The sequence below is a fragment of the Brassica oleracea genome, chromosome C2 (assembly GCF_000695525.1).
Source record: "Brassica oleracea var. oleracea cultivar TO1000 chromosome C2, BOL, whole genome shotgun sequence".
NCBI classification, from domain to species: domain Eukaryota; kingdom Viridiplantae; phylum Streptophyta; class Magnoliopsida; order Brassicales; family Brassicaceae; genus Brassica; species Brassica oleracea.
Window position 1 is genome coordinate 33,607,260 of NC_027749.1, and position 9,185 is coordinate 33,616,444.

At 39.4% G+C, this 9,185-nt stretch overlaps 1 pseudogene; it reads left to right on the forward strand.

The window, feature by feature from the left end:
* The first annotated feature begins 4,815 nt into the window (after nucleotides 1-4,815).
* The window catches only part of LOC106324057, a 12,079-nt pseudogene continuing 7,709 nt past the window's right edge, over nucleotides 4,816-9,185 (forward strand).

Below are 9,185 nucleotides of genomic sequence, written 5' to 3' on the forward strand. Positions count from 1 at the left end.
CTACTGGTCATCCACCTGGAACATTAGCTGCAACAAAAAGGATAAGGCAAGTTAGAGGTCTTAGACTAAATATGTAACCGAAAAATAAAGGTAAAACGATGGTCCCCGGTAACGGCGCAAAATTGATATTACGTGTATACGCACACCAATTAACCTAATGTGCACACTACCACAATCGAATGGTATGTCGATGTAGCACTTTAGGATCGAATCCACAGAGACCAACGATTACACTTTATCTTTATGGGATCAATACTTAGCTAAAACAATGATGGGGTTTTGAGATTAAGGTTTCGTAACAAGCAAGTAATAAGATTAATTAAACATTTCAGATGATTAAAATGCTAGTCTAGGGTGGTTTGGTCGGGTGTTAAACAAGTGTGAGTCAAACAATTATTCAAGTTCGATTAAAGACCAGTCTAGAACTCGAATCACTTAAGATAGATCAGCCCACTGTCGTGATGCTTCACCTTTTGTCAATCGATCTCAGTACCTAAACTGTCGTTTGGACTGAGATGCGATGACAAACATTAAGATGAAGTCTGATCTGTTCACAAAACACCCTAACATCTACTTTCGCTTGTTAGGGATATGATGCTCATTCAAGTTATGTCTAGCAACCTATGACACTTTTGATGTATAGATTAAACCTAGAATCAGGCACTAAGTGGTTAACTTGATGCAAGCCTTAAGAACAACAGTGAATGAAGACAATCGATTTATAACTTATTTATGTCAAGCTCACGGATCTAACACCTTAACACCCTAGACTAAGAAAGTTGACTACTCAGCCATGAAGAAAGAAAACACAGAGACAGAGATATAAAGCAACATGAAATATGACTGAAATAAAGTAATAGGGTTCAGGAGGTTCTTCTCTAATTCGAGAGAGATGGCCTTCTCCCTTTACAAAGTAGCAAAATCTCAAGTCTCAAACTCTAAGGTCTGGTTTCTTCTCCAAAAAATAGCGTAGAATAGTCAGGAGAAACAGAAAAAGAAGATATATCAAAGCCACAGGTGGCTGGGAGAGAAAATAGAGAGATTAGGGCAAATCCCGAAATAGGTTGTAGTTTCCTTAAAAATCTCTGCCGCTGGAACAGTCACTCGGGTTGTTCCGCCCTATCCAGAACAGTCACTCGGGTTGCTCCGCTATCCAGAATAGTCATCAGGACTGTTCTGCGTGAAAATCACCAAATTGCATTGTTTTCTGCCTCTTTTGTTCCAGCTGGTCCATCTCCCATCCAATGCAACTCCAGACCTGTAATGACTCGAAAAGGACTAGGAAGACTCGATAAAGACTTGGAAACCAATTGAAAAGCATATGTACAAGATGTATAAAACACCATATATCAGATACTTTCGAACAGCATATCATAATTCAGAATCATTCAACCCTGCATGTTTCAGACAAATATCTTATCGCAAACGATCGTCATAAGCATAGATTTTAAGTCATGAGTTATTACAAACCATAGCCGCAAAATCAAATTGAACAAGCCAAAGGGAAAAATAAATAACATCCGCAAACATCTAAGAAAACATTAAACCAACATGATCTCCCCCTGAGTGAGAGATGATCCGACAAAAACATCACACAAGCGACACGATCACTCGATCCTTCTGCGTCCTCTTGGTCCACGGGTGTGGAGACTAGGATGATCAGCTGCCATCCCCCCAAATACGAATCCCTTTGCCGATAGGTGCTTCATCTCCGGGAAGCACATGCATCTCCTTTTAAAGCTCTAGGACATGATAGATAAGTTCGGGAAAATGATCTTCCTTTCCGGATCACACTGGTGAGCCATTGCGAGAATCTGATCATACAGAATCTCCCCAAAGTTTATCGATCGACGATTGACAATCGCGTAGATCAAGCGAAGACGCATCTTGATGAATTCATCAGTTTCAGATACCGAAAGCCAGTTGCGCTCGCACACCCTGTACATGAATTGATAAGGAGCCAGTTGCGCTCGCACACCCTGTACAAGATTTGATAAGAAGCAACGAGGGCAGTGAGGGTGAATTGAGTCCACCCGAAGCCCTATAACCCGTGAGAACATAATTGGCCATTTTGAGATCAACACTCTCCCAATCGTATGATTTCTCAAGGAGGGGGGTCAGCATCACAGTGTTGATCACATCAGGATCAAATCCGAAGTGAGTTCCCCAGATGAACACGCCATCAGCCATATGGCACAGATTCGAGATAAGTTCTCGAACAACTCAAGGGAAAAAAGGACGCGCATGCAGAACAGTGTAAGCTCACTCTACCCTATCTATGATTCTACAGGCTTCACGTACATCAGCTTCATAAGAACAGAGAGTACCTTGAATCAACGCAGACACAGATCTTCGTATTTGAGACGAGCGATATCATTTTCATGACGTCTCGTCGGAGCTCCAACATGGAAACGATCTCCGGCAAAGAAGGCACAATTCGTTTGAAGACGATTAGCAAACGAGAGATAGGGAATGGGAGCAGAGGGATCGGGAACTTGATAGTTCGCCATGAGATTTTGAGAGAGAGAGAGAGAGAGAGAGAGAGAGAGAGAGAGAGAGAGAGAGAGAGAGCTTGATGGAAAATGAGAGAAAGAGAGAGGAGAGACACTCAAACATCCCGTCATGACTTTATACTTGACACTCAACCGTCTCGTCAACCGCTTAATACCTTCCTTCTCTAGCGTGGCCAACACACTTGTCTTGTTAACTTTAATTATTTTTGAAATGAGACATTTCTATTGGTTATTATTATATTATATTGTGATTATAAATAAAAAGTTGGCTTGTATTTCTATAAATGATTGGTAGAACATTAGTATTAGCATTATGTTCTACATTATCCAATGAACATTTGTTAGAAAAACATTTACAAAAGCATTTGTTGGATATAAATATTTACACACGGTGGATCTGTTAGGGAGGAGTGGTGGTTTGGCCCTTTTTCATAGCCATGATTTCCCCAGTGACTATAATCTATTCGAGAAATAGAAATATAGACATTGAAACGAGTTACAAAGGGAAAACGATATATATTTCTTTTGTATATGGGGATCCTGTTCAAAGTCTGAGGGATCAAGTTTGGAAACGACTTACACGAATTGGTATAACTAGAACGGAACCATGGTTTGTGATTGGGGACTTGAATGAGATTACTGGTAATCATGAAAAGGAAAGGGGGGCGTTAAGGCATGCCTCCACATTTGTACAATTTAATAATATGATCGAAAACTGTGGTCTACTGTAGTTTTCATCTTTGGGAAATACTATGTCTTGGAGTGGGAAAAGGCAAGGTCAAACGGTTCGATGTAGATTAGATCGAGCTTTAGGTAATGCAGAATGGCATAATTTTTTTCCGTCTTCATATGTGGAATATTTGGGGATGGTTGGTTCGGATCATCGACTCATTGTTGCAAATTTAGATGAGAAACAAATTAAGACACTGAGACAATTTTGGTTTGATAAGAGATGGATTGGGATGGATGGTCTTATGGAATCTATTTTGAAAGGATGGGACTCAAGGAACCAAAGGAATAACTCAAGGGTAGTCGATAAGATTAGTAACTGCAGACATGAGATTTCGGTTTGGAGGAAAAATAATCCCCCTTATGGAAAGGAGAAAATAAATACTCTCCAGAAAGCTTTGGAGGTTATTCAGTGTGATAATACAAAAGCTTATGAGGAGGTATTAGAGGTCTCTAGGAAGCTAAAAGAAGCATATTGAGATGAAGAATTGTTTTGGGAACAAAAATGTAGGACGACTTGGCATGCCAAAGGGGATCATAATACAAAATTATATCATTCTCTAACAAAGCAAAGACGGATACAAAATAAGATTGTGGGATTACACAATAATGCTGGTAATTGGGTCACATCGGAAGCAGATGTGGAAGGGGTTGCAATAGATTATTTTAATGATCTTTTCTCAACATCCTCGCCATCAGGTTGTGAAGATTTTTTAAAAGAGGTACCAACGCTGATTACTGATGATCAGAACTGAATTCTAACTTCCTGGGCATCTGAAGAGGAAGTACGATCGGCTTTATTTTTAATGCATCCGGAGAAAGCTCCAGGACCGGACGGAATGACGGCTTTATTCTTTCAACAATCATGGTCCATTATTAAAACAGATATTACCGATATGGTTAATGATTTTTTTAGGACAGGATCCTTGGAGGAGCGGTTAAATATGACCAATATCTATCTTATTCCAAAAATGGCAAGGCCGAACCGAATGATGGAGCTAAGACCTATTAGTTTATGTAATGTGGGATACAAAATTATTTCAAAAGTGATTTGCCAACGGCTGAAAGGATTATCACCAAATTTAATCTCAGAAACGCAATCAGCATTTGTGTATGGGCGAGTGATCTCGGATAATATTCTGATTGGTCAGGAGATGTTTCATGGTTTGAGAACGAACAATTCATGTAAGGAAAAGTTTGTGGCTATAAATACGGATATGAGTAAGGCCTATGATTGGGTTGAATGGCCCTTTATTGAGGCGATATTACTAAAATTGGGCTTCGCACAACGTTGGGTATCTAGAATTATGGCTTGTGTTTCTTCAGTACAATATAAGGTTCTGATTAATGGCCAGCCAAAATGACATATTGTCCCAAACAGAGGATTACGGCAAGGGGATCCGTTATCACCTTATCTATTCATTTTGTGTACTGAGGCACTAATTTCAAATATTAGAAAGAAGGAAGAAGAAAAGCTACTAACATGCTTAAAAATTGTGCATGGTAGTCCGGCAATTTCACACCTACTATTTGCAGACGATAGTCCTTTTTTCTGCAAAGCCAATAGGCAAGAATGTGGGGGGTTATATTACAGATTTTGAAAGATTATGAGAGAGTGTCGGGGCAGCAAATAAGTTTTGCGAAATCGTCACTTCAGTTCGGACATAAGGTTCCAGATCCAATACAATTGGAGATCCAACAGGTTTTAGGTATCACTACAATAGGAGGTATGGGAACTTACCTAGGGATCCCCGAGAGTCTGGGAGGATCAAAGACTCAAATTTTTAGTTTTCTTCATGAAAGAGTAAGTAATAAGGTCAATAATTGAACAATTAGGTTTATTACAAAGGGGGGCAAGGAAGTTTTAATTAAATCTGTGGCATCACCTATGCCAACACATGTGATGTCTTGTTTTAGTCTACCCAAAACGGTTACCAGGAAACTACCGAGTGTGGTTGCTCATTTTTGGTGGAGTGGCAGTGGAAATAGAAAAGGGATGCATTTGTTTTCTTGGGACAAGATGTGTAAAGATAAGAAGGAAGGTGGCATTGGCTTTAGAGATATTCAGAACTTCAATACAACTTTATTAGCAAAACAGTTATGGAGGTTAATTGACAAACCTGAGTCTCTCTTCGCAAAGGTTTTTAAAGGGTGATATTATAGGAAATCAGATCCTATGGATCCTATACGTTCATATTCTCCCTCTTATGGGTGGAGAAGTATTACTTCAGCTAGATCTCTGGTTAAAAAAGGGTTAATCAAAACAGTGGGAACAGGTTCAAACATTTCAGTATGGAATGACCCCTGGATCCCCGCTCAACGCCCGAGGTCAGCAATACAAAAACTTCAAAATCAATATTTGAATTCATTACTTAAGGTGGATGATTTAATTAATCCAGTAGATCTCTCTTGGAATCTAGATTTACTTAATACAGATGATGTGAGTATTATACGGAGTTTAGCTATTAGCCGAAATCCAAAACCAGATTCATATGTATGGTTGTTTACGGATCCAGTCAGATATACTGTTAAATCGGGATATCGCACGGAGAAGTTATATACTGATTTAGGATCTCAACACAGTGATATGGGCCCCAATATTAAACCTTTGCTAGCTCACTCGTGGAAACTTCGCTGCTCGCCAAAATTACAACATTTTGTGTGGCAAATAATCTCTGGTAGTCTACCAGTTACAAAGAACCTTCATTCCCGAGGGATTAAGTGTGATTTGCAATGTCACATATGTGGTGCAGAAGAAGAATCGATTAATCATGTACTTTTTGAATGCCCTATTGTGCGGCAAACATGGGCCTTATCAAATATTCCTTCACGTCCAGGGGTTTTCCCTACCCAATCTCTTTTTACCAATATGGATTATTTATTTTGGCGGTTACCAAAAGAACCAGATTTAAGTTATTTCCCGTGGATATTGTTGTATATTTGGAAAAACCGCAATGCTAAGATTTTTAATAATAAAATTGGAAGTCCTCCTCAATTTCTTCGGACTGTGGAGATAGAAGGTGCCTTATGGGCTGAGGCCCAGACTAAAGAGGGTACAATCAGGGTTTCTTCATTGGTTGGGAGTCCTATCTTACAAGGGGTAAATCGATGTCATATTGATGGGGCATGGAAGGAACAAGATCCCTTTACAAGGCAAGGATGGTTTTACAGAAATGAAAGATCCACTGATACTATGATGGGTGCAATGTCTATTCGCAGGAGTCTATCACCTTTACATGCAGAATGTGAAGCTTTGATATGGGCGATGGGGTGCATGAAGACTCTACATATCTCAGAGGTGGTGTTTGCAATAGACTGCTCACAGTTGGTGAAGATGGTGTCTACACCACCATAATGGCCGGCGTTCACTACTCACATGGAGGAGTCTCTACGATGTAAGGAATACTTTCTCACTTTCACTATTCAGCATATTCCAAGGGCACAAAACACAATGGCGATAAGCTAGCACGAGGTGCTAGGACTCAGCCTTCTGCTATGGTTTATGTTGACTCCGTTCCTCCGAGATGACTCTCGGCTCAGGAATCTACTTAGTTTAGTTTTGTCTTTTCTTGAAAAAAAAAAGGAATAACATTTACATTTATAAATTATAAAATTAAGGAAAATAGATAATTAATTTATTTATTTTATTTAATAATATCATAAAAAAATTATATCCAGAAAAATAAAATTTTGATTTGTAAAATAAATTTACAATAAAAAATAATTTTTTGACTCCGTTCCTGTCGCTCACCCCTCACTCTTCCCCTTTTCAGGTGAGACAAACAAGTATGTGATATTTGGACGGATTTGGTGCTACTGGACTTTTCTTTCGGATTTTATTTGGGCATGGGTGAGAGTTGTCGGGTTTATGGGCTTTTATATTACGGGATATTGTTGGTGGCCCGTCGTCCTTAGTGTCAGGGAGACGGGTATCACATTGTTGTATGATGACGCGTCGGGGGTGACACACTGTCCTCCATATAGGAGGTGACGGGTGTCACAGCTCCTTCATTTTTGGTATTTCTACAACTAAGAGACTTCCTACAAGATTAAGAGGCTCTCAAGAAGCACCCTTAGCTGCACTACACCATACAAGATCAATAGGATCCATCAAAGACAGAGCTTTCCTAAAATGGACCTGTTTGAAGAGTTAATTCTCCAACAGCTATATTCGTATTTAGGAAAACAAGCGAAGACTTCGAAGAGGAGAATGAGGCACGGTTTTATCACAAACTATCAAGATACATAGCGCTAAAACAACTAGCAAATCTGCTCAAAAGCTCTATCATCTCTAACGGCCATATTCCTCACTTGGGTTAGTTATTTGTTTCTTGTTTTAGCTTTTTATTACCATTACCTTTTTTATGCCTTGAGCAGTCTAGTCTTTCATTTTTAAGTTACCAATCATTCGGAAACCAATAAAATATTGTCCAGTCTACAAAATATTTCCTTTGTGAATTTTGCTCATTTTCATAGGTAGATTACTTGTTTGTGTTCTTGTCTCTAGAATCTAAGTGTGGAATCACTTGTTTCTATTGGCTTGCAGATAAGAACTTGTCGATTCAAGTCTCTTATTTCTTGTGTGATTGTGGATTCAGTCACAAATCTCCATCTCTACCAACAATCATCTTGGTCATTCAAGCTTGGAATCTCTTGATTATGTTGTAATCATAAGTTTTTTGGTGGATTCCAATCTTGCATCACAAAGTCACCATTTTCCGATGAATCATGGTCTCACTTCACTTCCACGAGGTTACAAGTCACAGATTCAAGAAAAACAACATTCAGTCCCGTTTATAATGTACCGAAACATAATCAAAAGGCAACGTTTTTGTGCTTTTTAACCAAGTCTGCAGTTACAACAAGCATCAGATGTCCCTGTGCTGGTTTGGTCATTCTCTTGTGCTTCTGCCGAAACCTATGTACAATCGTTGTCACCTTCTTGGCCATCATCGATGTGACTTACTATTTCGCCTACTGACTGGGACTCTGGTTGAGCTGAAGCTCCTCCTCCATCAGAGTTACTGATGGAGGAGACAGTCTCTGGGTTTTGCTGGGACCTGTCTAGAGAAGATTTTGGGATAATAGAGAGACGGCAAAGAGGGCAAGTTGTGTGCGAAGTGAGCCAAAGATCAATACAGTCCATGTGAAAAGTGTTCCCACATGGTGGAATTTGTTGAAGCTTCTCATTTGCCTGGTAGTCCCCAAGACACACTGAACATCTGTAGTCAAGTCAAAAGTCAAATCAAGTGATTCTTAATTCTACTTTCTTATATATGTTTTGGCTCTTCAAACGAACAAAGAAACAAACAATAAAATAAAGTACTCCTTCTGATGACGCATTCCAATGTTATGGACATGTTTTCTGAATAGCAAAGTAGGAAGTGCTTTTGTGAAGAGATCGGCTGCATTGTCGCATGATTGAACATATCTTACTTCAATCTCTTTCTTCTTCTCGAGCTCTTGAGTATATGTGAAGAACTTCGGATGTATATGTTTTGTTCTATCACTTTTGATATATCCTTCCTTCGTTTGAGCAACACATGCCGCGTTATCTTCATATAGAATGGTTGGCTCCATATTTTTGTAAATCCCACTGCTTGAACAGATGTGTCGACTTATTGATCTTAGCCATACACATTCTCTACTTGCTTCATGGAGTGCGATCATCTCAGCATGATTTGAAGAAGTAGCCACGAGCGTCTGTTTCTGAGAACGCCAAGAAATAGCAGTGCCTCCGATCGTGAAAACGTATCCTGTTTGTGATCGGGCTTTGTGTGGATCTGAAAGATATCCTGCATCTGCAAAACCAACCATTTGACCTTTTGAACTTTTAGGATAAAACAAGCCTAAATCAATGGTCCCTTGGAGGTAACGAAAAACATGTTTAATCCCATTCCAATGTCTTCGAGTTGGAGATGAGCTGAATCTTGCCAAAAGATT